The sequence below is a fragment of the Canis lupus genome, chromosome 1, assembly GCF_011100685.1.
Source record: "Canis lupus familiaris isolate Mischka breed German Shepherd chromosome 1, alternate assembly UU_Cfam_GSD_1.0, whole genome shotgun sequence".
Taxonomy (NCBI): Eukaryota; Metazoa; Chordata; class Mammalia; order Carnivora; family Canidae; genus Canis; species Canis lupus.
Window position 1 is genome coordinate 29,249,815 of NC_049222.1, and position 21,452 is coordinate 29,271,266.

At 38.3% G+C, this 21,452-nt stretch overlaps 1 protein-coding gene across 8 annotated transcripts in view; it reads right to left on the reverse strand.

The window, feature by feature from the left end:
• The window catches only part of MAP7 (microtubule associated protein 7), a 172,993-nt gene that overhangs the window by 90,689 nt on the left and 60,852 nt on the right, over window positions 1-21,452 (reverse strand). Inside the window, exon 1 of one of the 8 annotated variants that reach the window (XM_038526121.1) lies at window positions 6,974-6,994. The exons of the other annotated variants lie outside the window; for them this stretch is intronic. The gene's annotated coding sequence lies outside the window, so the exon portion shown is untranslated. Of the gene's footprint in view, window positions 1-6,973; window positions 6,995-21,452 lie in introns of those variants that run through there. 8 annotated transcript variants of the gene reach the window in all.

Genomic DNA, 21,452 nt, shown 5'->3' on the forward strand with positions numbered 1-21,452 from the left:
CAGACTACTCAAACTTTCTCCGTATCAGCTTAAAGCAGTTTCACTTTCTTATTCATGTGTTCACTGGAGTAGCACTTCTAATTTCCTTCAAAAAAACTTTACCTTTTCATTCACAACTTTGCTAACTGGCTTAAGAGGCCTAGCTCTTGGCCTGTCTCAGCCACGTGTCTTCTTCACTAAGCTTAATCGCTTCTAGCTTTTGATTTAAAGTAAGAGACACGTGATTCTTCCTTTCTTTTTTTTTTTTTTTTTTTAAATATTTTATTTATTTATTCATGATAGTCACAGAGAGAGAGAGGGGCAGAGACACAGGCAGAGGGAGAAGCAGGCTCCATGCACCGGGAGCCCGACGTGGGATTCGATCCCGGGTCTCCAGGATCGCGCCCTGGGCCAAAGGCAGGCGCCAAACCGCTGCGCCACCCAGGGATCCCCGATTCTTCCTTTCATCTGAACACTTAGAGGTCATTGTAGGGTCATTAATTGGCCAAATTTCAATATGTTGTGTCTCAGGGAATAGAGGGACTCAAGGAGAGGGAGAGAGAAAAGGGAATGACTGGTCGAGGAGCAGTCAGATCACCCCCAACTATCAAGTTCACCGTTTTGTGTGGGCACAGTTCTTGGCGCCCCCAAACAGTTAGAATAACATCAAAGATCACTGATCACAGATCACCATAACAAATGTAATGACTAAAAAGTTTGAATTATTGCAAGAATTACCAAACTGCAGAGACATGAAGTGAGTAAATGCTGTTGGAAAAATGGCATTGATAGACTTGATGGATGCAAGGTTGCAAGAAACCTTTGATTTGTAAGAAAAAATAAGTGCAATCTGCAAAGCACAATAAAACAAGTTATGCCTGTAAAAGCAAATTTGTAATTTCCTGCGCTTTGACTTGGGAGAATCCAGCCTCACCCACCATCGTGGGCCATTTAACTTATCTGTTACTGTGAGTAGCTGTGAAACTGCTATTTTATTAGGTGTTGTGACATACAGCTCAATAAAGCAAAATCCAAGATCCATCTCGAAATTAAGGAAAAAAACAAAAAAACAAAAGCACAAACTGCTATAAGCCTTCTGGACACTGATTTTAACAGTTCCTGAAAAGACACAGCTCTTCTCTACACCAGATGAATCACATCATTTCCATTTCATATATTCTCAGGTGTGTGTATTTCTTAGGTTCCTATAGGATTATAGTTAACTCAGTTGCTAGTTGCTATTGGTTACAGATTATATAATTTATATGAGAAGTCTTCTAAAACACCACACAAAATTAACACAATTGAGAGCTACTTCAGTACAAGGGCCTCATTGTATTCCTGATACCCACCATATATCTGTAAAAAATACTTTTAAAAATATATAAATATTTAAGAATGTACTTGAGAATGTTTAATGATAAATTGCATGTGTTTGAGATCTAAGAGAACTTACACATATAAACAGATATAATCCATGTATATTAAACAGCTTTCACTTAGTTCTTGGTATTTTTTTAATTCAACTAAAGTTCTTGATTGACGTACTTGTTTTATTTTTTACCTTGACCATAATCATTGGCTAATATTGATAGCATTTAATTATTAAAAAAAATTAAACTTAAATACTTATATATCTAAATGATGTATTTTGGTCCCCAGAAAACACAAAATTCAAATATTCAAAGAATTCTTAATAAAATGTTATATAGGGGATCCCTGGGTGGCTTGGCAGTTTAGCCCCTGCCTTCGGCCCAGGGCGTGGTCCTGGAGTCCCAGGATCAAGTCCCACATCGGGCTCCTTGCATGGAGCCTGCTTCTCCTTCTGCCTGTGTCTCTGCCTCTCTGTCTCTGTGTCTCTCATGAATAAATAAAATCTTTCTAAAAAAAAGTTATGTAAAAATGTTAATCTTTGACTATACTTTATAACTCTTGTGTTACACAAAAACAGGACAACTTTACATTGCTAATATCAGATTAAGTAAATGGAAAGCTTAAATATTAACTTTACCTTCTTGGTCTTTCATCACATGTTACTTGCTGCTCAGGCAACATTATTTTATTCTATGATAAGATACTAAGAATTCATTTACATAACCTTATAATCCAGAAATGGATTATGGCATTATCTTTTGTACAAGACTAGGTCTTGTACAAAAGTACTTTTATTTTTATTTATTTATTTATTTTTAATTTTTATTTATTTATGATAGTCACACACAGAGAGAGAGAGAGGCAGAGACATAGGCAGAGGGAGAAGCAGGCTCCATGCACCAGGAGCCCGACGTGGGATTCGATTCCGGGTCTCCAGGATCGCGCCCTGGGCCAAAGGCAGGCACTAAACCGCTGCGCCACCCAGGGTCCCCACAAAAATACTTTTAATGGAGAAAGATTCCCATATATTAAAAACTTAACCTAAGTTTTGAAATTAGTTTATAGTTCAATTGAAATTTATCTATTTATGTCACCTTGAGGTTCTGATATATAAAAAAAAAGTAAATTATATTGGCAGGATACATGTGCTTGCAATGTAGTATTAAACTTCAGAGAATATTCACCAATGACTCAGTGAAATGCTCTGAGAAAGGATTGGTGACTTAATATGATGTGCATTTTATTTATTTTTTTAAAGATTTATTTATTAGAGAGAGAATGTGTGTTTGAGTGAGGGGAAGGGCAGGGGGAGAAGGAGAGGATCTGAAGCAGACTCCTTGATGAGTGGGGAGACTGACCCAGGGCTCCATCTCCCAACCCTGAGATCATGACCTGAGCTGACATCAAGAGTCATACCCTTGGAATGACTGAGCCACATAGGCGCTCCTATGATGTGCATTTTAGACTATACGAAGTCCATCTTGGAACTTTAACACCTTTCAGTTGTGTGACAATATGCATTTCTACCTTGATGCTCTTCTTGTCGATTATAGTTTTCCCCCAGCCTTTCATTCTACTTTATTTCTAGAACATATCCAGCAGATTCTTACTTTAAACTTAAGCAACTCTGGCTGGACAGGAGATTCACTAGCAACATGCATTTCTCAAAAAGAGAATTTTTAACTCCTGTCCTTGAAACACCCCTGCCTAAGCTCTTCCTTATGAACATCTGTGTGTTTTGCTCTGGAGGGATAAGTTAAACCCCACTTAATATACGCAGATTTCAAGAGGTTTAGATGAGTGAATGACAGTATTTGGAAAATTCAATTGTACTGATGCTTGTTTCAAAGACCACTTAATCTCAATATCCTCAGCGTCAGAAAAGTAAAAGTTACAGAAAATCAAAGGATCATTTTCTCTAAGAGAATTTCTGCCAGATTTTTATACAGTTATAGGGCTAACTAATATATTTTAAAAGTTTGGTATTATATGATTTATTTATTTTTTTGGTATTATATGATTTAAAAGGCAAATCATATACTCAGTGTTTACACAGGAATTAAAATAACTTCAAAAACAATTGCCATTTATTGAATATTTATTATGTTCCAGACTGTACTAGATGCTTTTTTAAAAAAAGATTTTATTTATTTATTCATGAGAGACACAGAGAGAGGCAGAGACACACAGGCAGAGGGAGAAGCAGGCTCCCTGTGGGGAGCCCGATGCAGAATTCGATCCTGGGATCCCTGATCACGCAGAGCCACTGAGCCAAAGGCAGACGCTCAACCACTGAGCCACCCAGGTGTCCCTGTACTAGATCTTTAAGCATTTTGTCTCATTCAATTTATTCCTCACAGTAAGCCTGCATTTAGATAATACTCTCCCCACTGCAGAGACAGAAGCCAAGACTCAAAAAAGTTAAGAAATCTGTCCAATGTATATGGCAAAATCATGGGTAAAACCATCATCAATTTGGCTTTAAAACCTAGTATCTTAACCACTACACTAGTGTTTTCTAAATTAAAAAAATATTATATATATATATATATATATATCATTAAAAACTGTACCTTCTTACTCTTTTGGTGAGTTTTCTTCCCCTAATTAATGATTACTTTGATGAATACAGAATATATATACAGTCATAAAGCAATTACATTTTTCATTTAAGGAAATAACTTTAGTTCATCTTTAAGTACCACTGTATAACCTGCTTAATGGATTACAAATCACTTTCTTGCGTATAAACTTACTTGACCATCTTAACTTGATTAGGGCAGGCATGACTGCGGCCAGGGTAGGGGATGGAGGCTTGAGGGGTTAAATGGGATTTGCCTGTGGTCACAGTGTTAGATAGAGGTGATTGTGGAAACTGGTCTCTTGACTCTAAAGTGCAACATTTTATCTTCCTGATAGAAGTTTGGATTTTTAACGTAGCTTTGAGAGTGCCTAGTGTTTTTCCAAAGCCTCGTTTAACATATTTTTAAGCTTTTAAAAAATATGACAACATAAAATTCCTGGTGAAGGAGGGGCAATTTGCTGTGATTACCACTGAGCGTGTGGAGCTGAGCAGGAACCTCACCCAGGGTTTAGAGGAAGAAGGAGCTTATCTGGCCTGTGACCTGGCATTTTATCATTAAATTATCTCTCTAGAGTCCTTACTTTAACTATTTTTCACAAAGGAAGTAAACTTTCTTGGTTTTCTGTTCTGCTTGGCACACGGTTAATCGCCTGTAACAGAAGATAGTAACATTTCCCACTGACTTTTTCTTTTCCTCCCAAAGTTGGAACAAACTGCTAGTGCTTTATCAGCCACAGCAATAATTGTCAGGTTCTCATGCAGTGAGACTTCTTATTTTATATACCAAACTGTATCCTCGTTTGTTATTTTGTGTGTTTTATAAAGAGGCCCTACTGAAGCCTAGGGATTGATGCATTAATTTCATAAACTGACTAGGTGCTTGCTGCTTGGTAGGCATGGTCATAGGTGCCTACAGCGGTGAACAAAACAGACAAAATTCCCTGCCCCCATCGAGTGTACATTGTAGTGTGGGAAAACAGACTCTAAGCATTATTACATTAGGAAGTGATAAATGCTCAGTGAGAACAGGCCAAGTAATTATAGGGAGTAGTTTTTGTTTAGAGGGGGTCACTCTTCCACCGACTAGTTACCCCAAGGGAGCCTGATGGTGAGAACAGGTTCTGCACCCAGAGCTGTATGGGCTTCCATGAACGAACAGAGGTGATGCCACGGAAAGTGTGGAGAGATAGGGATCCAATTTTCTTACTGAGTAACTGTATTTCATTTGATTCAAGCAATCTTATTTCATCACATTTAAATAATTCGTTATGAAAACCAGTGCTGATGCCTGGGTGGCTCAATGGTTGAGCGTCTATCTTTGGCTCAGGTAATGATTCCAGGGTTCTATGATCAAGTTCGCATCGGGCTCCCCAAGGGAGAGCTTCTTCTCCTGCCTGTATCTTGCCTATGTCTCTGCCTCTCTCTGTGTGTCTCTCATTCTCTCATGAATAAATAAAATCTTAAAAAAAGAAAACCACTGCTTATAAGATATGCAACTATGTCTACTCTAATACTTGACTACTATATGTAAATATGCTTTCCACACAGAAAGGTAAATCTCCATAAAATAGAGTCATTAAGTACAAAATGAATTTGAAAGTGAGTTAATGGAACTGAAAATGAACTAATACAGGTGTTAATAACACTAATTTTTTTCTGGGAAAATGGGCATTAAGTAAGGCATTTTACTACTTCTATGTACACATAATCCTGCAACTAGAGATTATTCCCATTGTATAATGATATAAACACACTTATAGAATATAAATAACTTGTCTGATGTCACAGAGCTATTAAGTGTCAGAGCTAAAAGGAAAAGTGAGGTCCAGTTCCGAAGACATTTCTAATTAATATGCCACTCTGACTCCTTATACTCCTAAAATAACAAAAGCAAAACACTGATTCACACTACAATCCATCTCCCAATGGTTACTGGGTACTGACACTATATGTAACATTTCTATCCTAAATCAGATGTATTTTTATTATAAAATTTGCAAATCCTACCTACGAAAACGAAGATCTTTAATATTTTATGAGGACAAATAATTTAGTGAGTAAAGAATATTACTCTTAAAAATTAAACTTGATAAAACAGCTCAAGATATTTCTAGAGAAGAAAGTAGGAGGATCAAAATCACTCCAAAATGTAGTATGTAGGACTTGAAAGCCTGTGCTTTTTCTCCATAAAGCCTATGTGATTCACCTTTTATATGCCACGAAAACAAAAGCATTCTAATGAGAACTCTAAGAAGAAAATACAGGCAACAGCTGATTAAAAAACTAGGAAACCAAGAGGTACGCAAGAGAAGCATGACTTTTCTTTTTAAGCAGGAAAAAATAGCACTTCCCAAATATACCCACCCCTCTAAATAGAAAAGCAATCACATTTCCCCAAATTCTCCTGATTCTTTGTATCCAGATACAAATATTAAGAACATCTAGAAATCATCAGGGATGCCTGGCTGGCTCAGTTGGTAAAGCACCAACTTGATATCAAGGCTGTGAGTTCGAGCCCTATGTTAGGCTTAGAGATTACTTAAAAATAATAAAGTATCAAATGTTTAAAAAAATCATCAACAAATTATGTACTAAAATTTTCTCTGGACAGAAGCATAACAATGTGTGCGGCTCGCTATGGCCTAGATCCAGCACTTTAAGAAGACTCTAGGAATTGTCAGGGATTTCATGGTGGCTTTTCCCAAAAGAAAAAAAAAAAGTAGGAACATGGAAAATGGAGCATAATGATAGTTTGCTTCTAATTTTCATAGAAGCTATCACATGGCTCCAGGATAACAAAGACAGAAGTATAAATCCATCATCTATAGAACATAATAAAGGTCAATCCATTTAATTAAGCTTTCCACTCCTTTTTCTAAGAACATTAAAACCAGTCAAAAGGTTTTAAAACAAAACAAAAGATTTTCTAATGTGTACTTGTGCCTGTTTTAAGTGTTAAAAACTGGTTTAGAGATTGAATAAGGAAATTCAGGAATCAGGCAGAGTTTTAAACACATGTTGAGTCCCAGAACTTACAGTCCGGCTTGTTGTTTTCCATCCTAAAATCCTCCTTTCTTGAATAGGTCGCAACATATCTGCATGTCTCCCTCTTCCTTGCTTTGAGTTCCTCCACAGGTCAAACACCAAATAATCAGTGAAGGGCCCTTTTAATAGTCCTAAGTATTCAGCCTCATACAGCCTGAGGTACACTGGGGGATGCACTGGGGGAGGCACGAGGGCAATGGTTCTCAATGAGAACCACAACTCCCCAGCCACTGTTTTTAAACACTAACCTTGTTCACTGAACCAAGTAAAAAGTGAGAATGGCTTCTGTTCAAAAGAGCCAGTGAAGCACAAATGGGTGTGGCCTGGGAGCAGGGGAGGCCTTCCCTGGTTAAGAAATGGTTGCTAAATATCCGTTCAAGCTCAGGGATTCCAATTCAGCTGGGGCCCCAACCAGGATGTGCATGAAGCACATATTTAAAAACTTAACCGTTTTCCAAAACCATCTAAGTGTTATTTTTTTCCCCAGACTCTTCTGCCTTTTGGTTTCCTGATGTATTAAAAATGACATTTAAAACCCTGAAGATTATGGCTGATTTTGTTCCCATACCAAAAGCATCTGCAAAAGGTGATCATTTAGGGTCAGTCAAGCAGAGAGACTCCTGTTCTTTTATGCCCTATACTGAGAACAGACATGGAGCTGCTGAAAAACCACATGAAATGAAGTTTTGTGGCTCTTGAGGAGATTCCCAAAGACTGACTTGCTTTAGCCAGATCTGGACATTCTGAAGGTCTTCCACAGAGGAGAGGAACAATCAATGAATATAAATGTGGAAATTTTAGAAATTATTTCTAGATAAATTCTGGGGACCTATGCTGATTTTTTTTAAGCCAGTGATAAATTACATTGTAAACTTTAAACTCAACATCTATAATTTTACCTTAGGCTTATCTTTAGAATGGCTTTTGTCTAAGGGCATAGAGGGGAAACAGGAAAAGATATCATGCAAGTCCTTGCTGGGTCTGTATGCAATTTAATCACATGTGGCATAGGAGCTAGAATACTGTGATTAAAACCAGTTAACGAGTTTGGAGGAACATTGACCAATTTGAAGAAAGAAATACAATTTAAAAAAAAAAAGAAAAAAAGAAATACAATTTTTAAAAGAAAACAAAACCTTTTAAGCCTTTCTGATAGGACTTAATCCACTAAAGAAACCGGACACATAGGATATCTAAGATGTTTGTGTGCCACTGGACTTGGCAATCAACGTTTTTTAATGCTCAGAGAACTCAAGACTACTTACATCTCCAAAGCTGCCTAAGTCCCATCATTTTCCCCAACTGGTTGCTTACAAGTAGCCCATAGAGACAACATCTCTAGTGCAAGGCTCCTCAACCCTGGTACTACTGACTTTTTAGGGTTTTTTTGTTTGTTTGTTTTAAAGATTTTATTTATTTATTCATGAGACACAGAAAGAGAGGCAGAGACACACGCAGAGGGAGAAGCAGGACTGGATCCCGGGACTCCAAGATCACACCCTGGGCCAAAGGCAGGCTCTAAACTGCTGAGCCACCCAGGGATCCTACTACTGACATTTTAAGACTGGATAATCTTTGCTATGGGTGGCAGGGGATGAGGAGGGAGCTTTGTAGGACATTATGGGACAGCAGCATTCTGGGACATTGTGTATGCTAACTGTACCGCCACTACAAGCACCCCCACCCTGAGTTAAGATGATCAAAGTGTCTTCAGACTTGGTCAAATGTCCCTGGAAGGAAGGGAGAAGGGGACAAAATGACCCTTGGTTCGCTTGTTTGTTTATTTTTAAGATTTTATTTATTCACGAGAGACACAGAGAGAGGCAGAGACATAGGTAGAGGGAGAAGCAGGCTCTCTGCAGGGAGCCTGATGTGGGACTCAATCCCAGGACCCAAGGATCACACCCTGAGCCAAAGGTAGACAGACATTCAACCACTGAGCCACCCAAGGTATCCCTTGGTTTAAAAAAAAAAAAAAAAAAATCACAGCTCTACGGGCTTCAAATAAATGGTACTCTTTTCCCCTTGCTTTCTCTCCAAGCAGGGCTAAGTGCAGTAGGGACGCTAGATAGGGCATCTTTTCCTGTAGTAAGACTATTTCCCCCATGTCTTCCAATGATTGCACTGTTGTGTTTTTTTCCCCAATAGACTTTAATGCCGCTAGAGGGATATGGTATGAACATTACAGGAAAGGCAGGTCCATGTTCACTATGCTGGGACTGGAAGTCATAAACCAAGCCTTATAAACTTCTTTGTGCATGTTTGGTATAATGGCTAGGGTACGATTAATATTCAAATACTGCCTGAATGTCTAAAAAATTAGAAGAATTCTCCAATTCTGCTTCTCCAAAGCAACCACATTCATGAGACAGTAATAAACTAAAGGACAGGAATTTTTGAGGGGCACCTGGGTGGCTCAGTGGTTGAGCGTCTGCCTTTGGCTCAGGGCATGATCCTGGGATCGAGTCCCGCATCATGCTTCCTGCAGAGAGACTGTTCTCCCTCTGCCTGTCTCTGCCTCTGTCTCTCACAAATATTTTTTTAAAAAAGAAATTTTTGAGGCACATTATTAAATATCAACTTCTTCCCCTAATTCCAGAACCATATATCCAGTAAGGTTCCATTAATATTAAGACATACCTGACAGCACATTTAAATATAATAAAGACAGGAACTAGGAATGTATCAAACAAAACCTAATTCCTATTAGCAAACTTAAAAAAACTTTCATTCCCTCCCTCAACCTATGTATTTGTATTTCAGACTCAAAGGTAACTAACTCAGTTATCTGTTTCCAGTTAATGGAAGATTAGAAGCAGTTCTGAGTGGACAAGAAGTTGTCATGAGTCTCCTAACTGGTCTACAAATGGCATTGATCTTGACCCACAGTAGCAGTCACTGACACAGCTGCAACACTAACATTTTCTAGATTGCAAATATAACCAAGCAACTTCTTTGATTGCCTCAGTTTTCTTGGCATAAACTCCAGCCACCCTGGCATCAAAGTCCTGCTCTCCATGAACCACAGCATCACCTGCTGTGGGTCTAGCTGGCAGTCTCCTCTCCAGCCTTACATACAGCTATGCTGAGCTGCATTTCCCTGCTTGGTTTTCCAGGCACCATCAATGTTGTACACGATGCCGCCACTCCTTGGAAGAATCTTCTCTTGCCCTTATCTAGCTACTTTCCCTAAGCCTCTTCTCTGCTTTTATCAAATCCTCAGAAATTATCCATAGTACCTTACCATGTCATCACATTCATCCTTCTGCACTGTGATCAAGCTGTGTACATACCTGAGATGGACAGGTGGGAAAGAGAAGGGGTAACAGAAAAATCTGCCTTCTAAAGCACAGACTGCTTTCTCCCCATGCCACAGGAAATAAAAATAACTCCTTAAACTCCTGATCATCCATTATATGTGAGACATGGTTCTAAGGACCTTTACACATAGGAACTGGTCTAATCTCACAATGACACTCTTATCATACCAATTTCACAGATGAGGACTCTCTGATATCAGGAGAGGAGTAACTTGTGGAATTAGACACTTAGTTCTTACACCAAGATCTACTGTAGCATCTGCACCCTACATAGAGAACCAGGAAGCATGAGGCCAATGCTTCTGAGAACCCAGGAAGCATAAGGCCAATGTTGCCTGCTGATGGGAAAGGATTGGTACCATGAGGAGAGAAGGCAGGCAGCAAAGACAGGAGGGGACATTGTGTGGAGACAGTGCACCACTCTTCCCCTAGGAACAACAGTTTATAACTAAATGGTGATGCATTCATCCAGAAAAACAGCTGAATGCTAACAAGAGAGGAAAGAGAATAAAGGGTTTTATAGGACAAAGTGGGTCAAGGAGATGTGTACGCCCCAGTGTGTGGAGCAGTGGGCACCATCAGTGATGTAGCATCTCAAACGGTAACTGCACAGTAAGTATCTGAGAAAGAAGCACATTCACATCTCACACACCAAAACTATATCGATGCAGGATACTGCCCAATGGATGAAGGCACAGGTGCCAGTTAATAATTCAGATGTTAAGGAAATGAAAATCACTTTTAAAACAGACTAAGCTCCAGGGATGCCTGGGTGGCTCAGTGGTTGAGCATTTGCTTTTGGTGGAGCGTCTGCATAATCCTGGAGTTCCGGGATCAAGTCCCACATCAGGCTCCCTGCAGGGAGCCTGCTTCTCCCCTCTGCCTTTGTCTCTGCCTCTCTCTCTGTCAACACATGAATAAATAAAATCTCTAAAAAATAAAATAGAGTAAGCTCCAAATCCTGAAACATTTAAGGGAAATATTTCTTTATTGTTTAAATTACATAGTATACATATAGTATGCTGTATATACTTCGTATAAAGTATGGTAAATATTTTGCAATGGCACAGTTGGTGAATTAGCAACTCCACTACAGAACAGTTTAGGATGATTCTGAAGAAGCCAGCCTCTTCATTTTTGTTTATTCCCTCATTTCCCATTCTTACTCCCTCATTTCCCATTCACTGATCCTCTGCTTCCCTCAGAGGCCCCGGAAAACTGCTCTGGAGCAGAGAATCTGAAGAATCTAGAGCAGATTCACTGGTTTTTGGTCCAATCTGAGTTCCCACTGTAACCCTTAAAACCACAGAGCACCTTATCTTAACATGGTAAAATATGGAAGAAGCTTGTGTCTTTAGCATTTTCTCTCTCACCAAATCTGCTAATTTGTCACCTTGCTTCCTCTTGTTCTTTTTAGTTTTCCTCCTTAACTTTGGCTACTCACAGAAAAAAGAGTTCTTATAAAATGGGAATTTTAAGCTACATCAAGGATTGCATGGGATTATGAGATATTGGGTAGCTTTTCTGCCTTTATTATTTCTTTAACAAAATTTGATTCTACAGAAAATTGTGTGATCCAGCACTGTTTTTGCACTCCTTAGAAAACATTAGAGGGGTGGAGGGGTGTATATCATAACAAAAATATAAATGAATATAGCAAGATATAGATGAAGATCTGGTTGTTCTACCAATAGTTTACAGAACATGGACAGGATAAGCCCTCCAGCTAGAAAACACACACAATTACTTATAGAGTATTCTCACTGTTAGACTTTACAATGTTTTCCTGCATACTTTTACATATTTTACACACACACACACACACACACACACACACACACACAATCATATATACTAGATTTGATTACCACAACTATCAAAATGGTGCAGCTTAAAATCTCTTGGTGTTTGGCAGATTTTAGTGTTTAATATAAAATGCTGGGACCATGGCTATTACTGTTTTAAGAGGCAAATACTAAGAAACATTTTGTTTATGCTTTATAGTTCTGGAAAAGTAAAAGTAGAGATTCATTTTATAAAGGAACGTGGGCTTTTTTTGCTGAAATTTTTAAAAGCTAAAACTAAGATTTGGTATGCATAATTAATTGAACAACCAAACTACAGATTTGGTATATATAATTAATTAAAAGACCCAGTTCATTCAGATTATCTGCTGCACACGGATTTTGATCCTGGTGGATCTTATCTGAAGATTTCTGAATTGCTTCAAATCCCATAGCAACTTGTGTCTAATCCCAATGTCAATCAAGGAGTATTGCAGCATGTCCGTTTCTCCAGATCCCCTTCTTACTCTTAATTCTTGATTTTTCCATTTCCTCTGTGTTCAAAAAGTAGTGAGGGTTACCTTCAGGAAGGAATCTATTTTTGACCTTTACAATGCACCCAGCATTTTGTTTTATTTTCCTTCCCCAAAGTTCTTACTACATTCTCTTTTTCCTCTGGATAGTCCCCAGAGGCCATGATCTTAAGATTCTGGGAAAAGATGCTGCTTGTTAAGCCTCCATTTTATAGTCCTTGACAAAAGACACACAAGCTGATTATTTGAGAAATTCACTTATTCCGTAAAAAATGTATTCCACATAGGAATGTTTTCCTTAAAGAAATACAACATGCTTGTTTGTTTCTCAAAGTCCACATTCACATAACCCTGGAGTCCTTTGTGCTGAGCTCAAATTGCTGAAGCAATTCTCCTTTTGGTCTACACTTCACAGGAATGGCCAAAACTCTACTTTTTACCAAACTAAGAAGAGATACTTCTATTTTACATTGATATCTTTTCATTTTGCTGGTGATTTAACTGTCTCAATTTTCTTCTTACCTCACTACAGTCACATCACCAGCTATCATCAGCTTTCCTGTGGCCCTGCTGCAAGGCACAGTACTTTAGGGATAACTACATGAAGTTATTTACCTGTTTTATGCTTGAAGCAACTAAATATTGCTTCTTACTAAATATTTCAGCAAAGGCAAGTTGCCCAGTCTGGATCACTGGGGCTGAAGCTGCTAGAAAGGGTCAATTGCTTTGTTGAAGGAAAAGAATTTCTGCCAAGCTACTGTCTCTCCAAGTGTTTTTGTTTGTTTTTGTTTTGTGTATGTATGTGACTTCTCAAACATATTTGTTTGTTTTTGTTTTGTGTATGTGTGTAATTCTCAAACATGCCCACTTCCACATGAGTGATTGGTAATCAAATATGATCTCAGCTCTCCATCTTTTGTTGTAAATTTCTGCATCTACAATGTGTTTCAGAGGGGATTAATGGGAGAGCCTGACAGCTGAAGTCCTGAGTCAGAGTAGAAGATAAAGTTAAGGGACTTGACCTGGTTTTAAAAGAGAGACTTACTAACTTCTTCAACCCAAAACCAATGTAGTATTTCAGGTATTTACCTTCAGAATTTGGGGCTGAAATGTCTCTGTTACTTCAGGGAACTAAAATATATTGTCTGTATATGTAAGAAACTCTTGTACAAAACACCTTATACCTTTCACTTAAAAAAAAAAGACACAGTTTGAGGTTTCCTTTTTTGTATATTCCAACCTATGATTATTCACTCTTTTCTCCTCCATCCACTGACCTCAGACATTATACTGTCCTCAAGGAGGAGCACCAGTAATGCCATAATGAAGTGGGAGAATGGAGAAAGTGCACACCCAAAGTACAAATTTTTATCTTATAACCTAATTTACACACATGGCCAGACTACATAAGAGATTTAATGACACTGTGGCAAGTCACTACGAAGTAAGAGCATTCAAGGAGTGTGTGGTATTTTCCAATTAAACAGTTGGTTTAGCAGCCTATTTGACATACTGGGCAAGCAGCCTATGCTCAACCAGCCTCACCACTGTTTCCACCTCCAGCCTCCAGACAGGTCTCAACACTGCCAGTTTTTCCCCTTTGATACCTAAGAACTATCAGATTGGTTGCCTGAAAAACCAGCTTTAGTTGCTTATCATCCCCGCCCCCCAAACACCTACCGTGTCTCCCATTTACTTGCCAAATATAGGCCACTGCAAGGTACTTCCACTGACTTCAAGAATTGCTTCCCAACACTTCCCTAGATAGCCCCTGCTTTTACAGAATGGCTGCATTTGTTATCCCTTTAGCATGCTTCATGATTTCCTTCCCTCTCCTTGCTTCTAGCCTTTCTTTCTTTTACTTCACTCTTCTTTCCATGGGGTTTGTCTCTTCAATCATCTGTCAAATCTTCTAAATACTTTAAGAGCCAATGAAAATGCCTTCATCCCACATAAAACCTACCCTGTTTCTCCCATACGAAAGTGCTTGTCCTTCTCCTAGGCCATAAATAAGCTGATGACACTCTTCTGACAGCATCACCACAGGAGGGAAAAGTTATCAGACTTATCTGTCTATCCCATGAAAGGCTCTGTGTGCAGCGGAAGCTCAAGGAAGCATATTAAATTGCAATGACCTAGCCTCCAGTATTTGGGTCATTTTTAGCAGTACTTGGGGGGGGGGGGACTTTCAAAAGATAATAAATTAGACAATAAACAAGAAGTGTAGAAAATAGAAAATATAAGCAAAAACATTTAAAAGAAGCTGCATTCTCAAAATTCAGATATAACCACTGTACATACTTTATTTTTTTTTCACTGTACATACTTTAGTATTCGTTTCTGCAGGGGTTTTTTGGAAATATTATATTTAGGCAGAGGATACAAAAATGGGATCTTCACATAATGGTTTGGAACATGTTTTATGTTCTGGACATCTTTCCTCATTAACAGCTATGTTTCTAAAGCACTTGTACTAATGGTTGCCCAAAACTAGAATGCAGGAAAACACAATAATTTATGTAGCAGATTCCCAAACTTTAGGTTATTTCCAGCTTTTCAGTGTTATACACAGTGCTGCCCATATTGTACACAAATATCAATGTGTGCAGGATAAATTCCTGGAGTGGAGTTTATCTTTGGTTGGAAACAGAGCCCCTTTCACTGCAACCTCAGAGATAGGAGCGATTCATTCCCTAGATCATTCGTTTACCAGGTGCTTGTGGTGTGCCAGGCATCCTTCAAGACTCTTCCATTCAGTGGATGTATAGACAGTATATGAGAGAATAGGTTGATAAATAAGATCCACATTATGAAAACAATACCGGGGTTGGGTAGGGAGATGTTAGATAGTGAGGAGTCAAGAAAGATTTTCCTGAGGAAGTAGCAGTGCAGGTGGAGTGAGTCCAAAAGTCAAGAAAAGAGGTTTCAGGGATCCCTGGGTGGCACAGCAGTTTGGTGCCTGCCTTTGGCCCAGGGCGCAATCCTGGAGACCCGGGATCGAATCCCACATTGGGCTCCTGGTGCATGGAGCCTGCTTCTCCCTCTGCCTCTCTACCTCTCTCTCTCTGTGACTATCATAAATAAATAAAAAATTAAAAAAAAAAGAAAAGAGGTTTCAGATAGAGATGGAGAGTTAATATGAAGGTGCAAAGGTCCTAAGGTCAGAGTGAGTAATGAATAGCAAGAGAATGAGAAAATGTGGTGAGAAAGAAGAAAAGTGGGGAACTGTAGCCTGTAACAAGGATTTTATACCAAAGTCAATGAAAAGTCATTGGCCAGACAAAAGCTTTAAGCAGATAGTGCCAGCTGATCCATAGCTGTAAAAGGTCACTCTGGCTGCTGTACAGAGCCTGGCGGGGGGATCATGGTACACAGGGAAGGGCCAGTGTAGAAGCAGTCACTGATGTTAGAATGTGGGGAGAGCAAATGTAATTTGGACCATGAATGGTAGTGGAGACAGTAATCAGGAGGCAGATGTGATGCAGTCTGGAGGGAGGGCCAACGGGGCTTGCTGATACATTAGATGTGGGGGAGATAGAAAGGTAGAATAAATAGGATGTTCAGGCATTGGGTTGAACATTTATTGAGACCAAGCTGACAGAGAACCAAAGAGGTGTGAGGAAAAGAATCAAGACTTTGTATTTGGAAGATGTAACAGAAGGTAAAATTTGTGTCAGTGTGATTAGAGATGTGATCACACTGTTTTCCTGTATTTTACATAATCTATTCTCTATAGATTACTTTCTATGCAGTATTTTGATCTAAAATTTTAGTAATTAGCTCTATGTCAAAAAATTCTTCACAGATATTTCAAGTATGCTTATTTTCATCTCCTTGCACATTCAAGTTATTCCAATTCTTCACTAAATTTTTATATATAAAGCTTTAGCTATAGATTAGGTTTTAAGAGGAATTATTAGCCAAAGGTAAGAATAGTTTTAAGGCTTGATACCAAGCACCAAAAATAATTTCCTGAAAGGTGTTACCAATTTCCAAACTCAACACAAGAGTGAGAGTTACTATTTAACCACACTGCATATTCTCATTACAAACAAACAAAAATCTTGATATAGCATTAAGAAAGGTTGTAAATATAAATAGTATAATTGAACCTACAAGGGGATTAGCATTTTTGAAGAAAGTATTACCATTTAAATGTTACCAGTAGCATTTTAGATTGTTCAGCAAAATCATTTCCACTAAAAATAAACAGAATGTGTGCTCAAATGACAGCTATTACTCTCAATTACAATAACTTCTGAAAACAAGTCAACTTTCTTGATTTGTTATTGGTCTTTAAATTTTCTTTTAAATATAATAATGTATTGTTATAGACCATCATGTTGAAGTTTTGGGGATTTAAAATAATCTACTACAGGGATCCCTGGGTGGTGCAGCAGTTTGGCGCCTGCCTTTGGCCCAAAGCGCGATACTGGAGACCCGGGATCGAGTGCCACGTCAGGCTCCCGGTGCATGGAGCCTGTTCTCCCTCTGCCTGTGTCTCTGTCTCTCTCTCTCTCTCTGTGTGACTATCATAAATAAAAAGAAAAAAAAAAGAAAAAAAATAATCTACTACAAAATTAATATGCTAGAAGTTTTTAAAAAATATTTTTTATTTTAGAGATGGAAAGAATGAGAATGCACGCATGAACCGGGAAAGGAGCAGAGAGAGAGAGACAGGCAGACTCTGTGCTGAGCATGGAGCCCGATGAAGGGCTCGATCCCACAACTACTGAGATCATCCCACTACTCTGAGATCATAACCTGAGCCAAACCCCAGAGCTGGATGCTTAACCAACTGAGCTATCCAAGTGCCCCTATGCCAGAAGTTGTAGTATCAACTAGCTACTATGAAAGGTTTAGGATATATTTAGGTTGATCTGGTATGCATTATCAAAAGGGATCTTCTTAACTTCTGCCCCTAGTACTTCTGTGACACGGGGGGAAGTCCTTAACTCTCAGGAGTTGCACTGTTCAATATAGTAGCCACCAGCCATGCTTGACTATTTAAGTAAATTAAAAGTTCAGTCCTCAGTCACGTTAGCTACAGTTTAAATGCTCAATAGCTTCAGATGGCTGGCAACTACTGTATTAGATAGCAAAGAATATATTAGTTCTGTCATTGTGGATGCTCTCGGTATCTTACTGTAAAATGAGGAAGCTGAATTATGTACTTTTTATTTTTTTTTAAAGATTTATTTATTTGCGAGTGAGCAAGATCACACAAAGGGAGAGAGAGGTAGAGGGAGAGGCAGGCTCCCCAGTGAGCAGGGAGCCCGATGTGGGGCCCGATCCCAGAACCCCAGGATCATGACCAGACACGAAAGCAAATGCTCAACCGACTGAACCACCCAGGTGCCCCCAAATTATGTACTTTTTAAAGTATCTTCTAGATCTAAATTCTAGTAATTTATTTTTTAATTTTTAAAATTTTTTATTTATTTATGATAGTCACACACAGAGAGAGAGAGAGAGAGAGGCAGAGACATAGGCAGAGGGAGAAGCAGGCTCCATGCACTGGGAGCCCGACGTGGGATTCGATCCCGGGTCTCCAGGATCACGCCCTGGGCCAAAGGTACTCTTCTGGCTTCCTGAAAACTGTATCACAGTATCTATAAAATCTTAATTTCATAAAATCATAGAATTTCAGAAATGGCATTTTCTTTAAAATCATTTATTTTAATTTCCTAATTTTTAACAAAGAAGCTGAAAAGGAGGACTATGATCTACAAACTCCTACTCTAGTGTTCTTTCCATGGTCTAGAGAGAAAATAAATCCATTACATTAAAAACAAAGGTCACTGAGTATGTGTATATACAGATTTTAGAAGTGTGTGTACCTATTTCATACGCTTATTCCTTAGCTCTGCCTGCTAACAGGGTCTAAAAGCAGTGATGCGCTTGTATTAATGAGCACAACTAGTACATATCTCAGATTTAAAATATAATTTCTTCACTGAAAGGAACTGGAGCTCCTTGAAGAAATGGCTGATTCGAAGGCTAAGTCAAAGAAAGTGCAACATGAGTTTGGAACATCTTGTTCCAGAAAGTGAGGATGTACTCTAAGAATGATGGGGACAGATCAAGAGGACACAAATGTTGGGGCATTTGGGTGGCTTAGTCAGTTAGGCATCCAACTCTTGATTTTGGCTCAGGTCATGATCTCAGAGTTGTAGGATCAAGCCCCATGTTGGGTTCCACCAACAGGGAGTCTGGTTGAAACAGTCTCTCTCCTTCTCTCTCTCTGCCTGTTCCTTCCTCCATTCATTCACTCTCTCTAAAATGAATGAATAGAGAAAAAAAAAATGGACACAAGTGTCAACTTGAAAGGGATCCCACTGGCTAAATCTGGGACAATTTGAGCAAAAATAATTAGAGGAAAGCATTACAATCCATAGAATAAATTAAATATCCCTGAGTCCACACTGATATAAACAAATAAGAGAGAAAGGAAAGCTCCTCCTTACAGCAGAAAGCCAACTAATAAATGTAGAGGGTATAATGAATTAGAGAATCATTTTTTGGCAACTAACATATTAACTGATGAGAATCATTGATACTGAAACCAATGGGTGAATATACGAGGAAGAACAGAATATTCATATAGTCTCATAAGATACTTAATGACATAACAAAAATTAGTAATTAAAAGTGGAGAAACCTGGCAGACACTCCCTTAACAGAGTGACAGAGGACAATATCCCCAGGATTGGGACAAATCAACATGTGCTCCTGACAGGATACACTGAGGACAAGATATCATTTCCATGGCATTCCTGTCAGAAGTATGTAACTTCAATCCAAACACGAGGAAACTTGTCAAGCAAACCCAAATTGAGGGGCATCCTACAAAATAACTGAGTGTTTCAGCAACATCAACGTTATGAACTACAAAGAAAGGCTCCAAGGAAGTATTAAAGAGTAGAGACATGACAACTAAATACAGTGAATGATCTTGGATTGTCTTTTTGCTATAAAGGACATCATTGGGCCGAATGGTACAATATAAGGTCTGTAGATTAGACAACAGTATGGTATAAGTGATAATTTCTTAATTTTGAGAAATGTAATATAGTTTATATAAAAGATTGTGCTTGTTTTTTTGGGAGGGAAATAATTCAAAATAATCTCCCAAAATGTTAACATTCAGGAAATCTGGGTGAAGGGCACATAAGAATTCTTTGTAATTTCTTGTAACTTTTCAGCTTTTCTGTAGGTTAGATACTACATGGAAAAAATTAAACCAAGGTCACTGAATCCCTATTCATTAATGATATTTTTTAAAATGGTAACTTTTACCAATGATTACTGACATTGAGCATCTTTTCATATGTCTGTTGGCCACTTATAGGTCTTTGGAAAAAGGTCTATTCAGGTCCTCTATTTCTTAGATTATTTGTTTTTTTTTTTTTTTGGTGTTGAGTTGTAGAAACTATTTACTTTTTATATTAACCCCTTATTAGATACATTATTTGCAATACCTTCTCCAATTCAGTAGGTTGCCTTTTTGTTTTGTTGATGGTTTCCTCAACAGAAATACCGTATGGTCCACACATTCCACTATTATTTACTCAAAGAACATGAAAACACTAATTTGAAAAGATATATGCACCTCTGTTCATTGCAGCATTATTTACAATAGCCAAGATATGGAAGCAGCCTAAGTGTCCATTGACAGATGAATGGATAAAGATGTGCTATATACATACAATGGAATATTATTCTGCCATAGAAAGAATGAGATTTTGCCATTTGTGACAACATAGGCAATACTCAAAGGTATTATGATAAGTGAGATAAGTCAAAGAGCATATGGTTTCACTTATTTATGGATTTTTTAAAAACCCAAACAAACAAAAAAACAAAAATAGACCCAAAAATTTAGAGAACTGATGCTTGCCGGGGTGAGGGGGGCACTGGGGGCTGGGCAAGATGGGTGAAGGGGAGTGGAAGGTACAAGATTCCAGTTACAGTATGAAAGTCACAGGGATGAAAGGTATTATAGAGGGAATATAGTTATAGTAATGTTACAGTGTTGTATGGTGACAGATGATAGCCACACTTGTGGTAAACACATCATAATGTAGGGAGTTGTCAAAACTAATGTAATATTGTATGTCAACTATACTTCAATAAACTAATAAAAATGGCCAAAAGTAAATAAGAAAATTGAGCAAAGGACAATTTGAGAGTGAAAGTAGTTGGCCCTGTGTGGCAAAGGGAAATGGAGTCTGTCCTATTGGGAGCAGGAAGGGAAGAGTTTGGGGAATTTCAGGAAGCAATCTCCCCACGCCATGCATCAACTGACTTCAGATTCATATTCTCAGCTCAAGCTACACCTTAAAAGATCCATCCCTAATAGCTCAGCACTTCTCTCCCAGGACCAGGGCAGGCCTCATATTTGGTAGCTCAAACCATATTAAGAAACTGGCACTGTTGTTAAACACAAAACCAAAAAGAAACAGGTTCGCACTTTTCCTCAAGTAAAATAAAAACTAAATATCTTATTAAAGAGTGAAATATCATGATTTTAAATGAAGTAAAAAGCTTCTTTAGTTGGACCCCAGCATGGCTTACCTAATGCTACGATGGTTTGAGCCATTTGTAACTGAAGAAAAGAATCTCATATACGTCTCTCCATTTTCTTCTCTTTCTTAAAAGGGTCATTCAAGTATCCTATATATTTCTTATCTAAATTACCAAATCTTTGATCAAAGTTTTCTGCTTTCTTTACCAATACCTGCACAAAATAACATGTTTTGAGATATTTATATTCCTATAAATACTAAGAAATAGAGAAATTTAACTACATTAAATGTTTCTTAAGCTATGA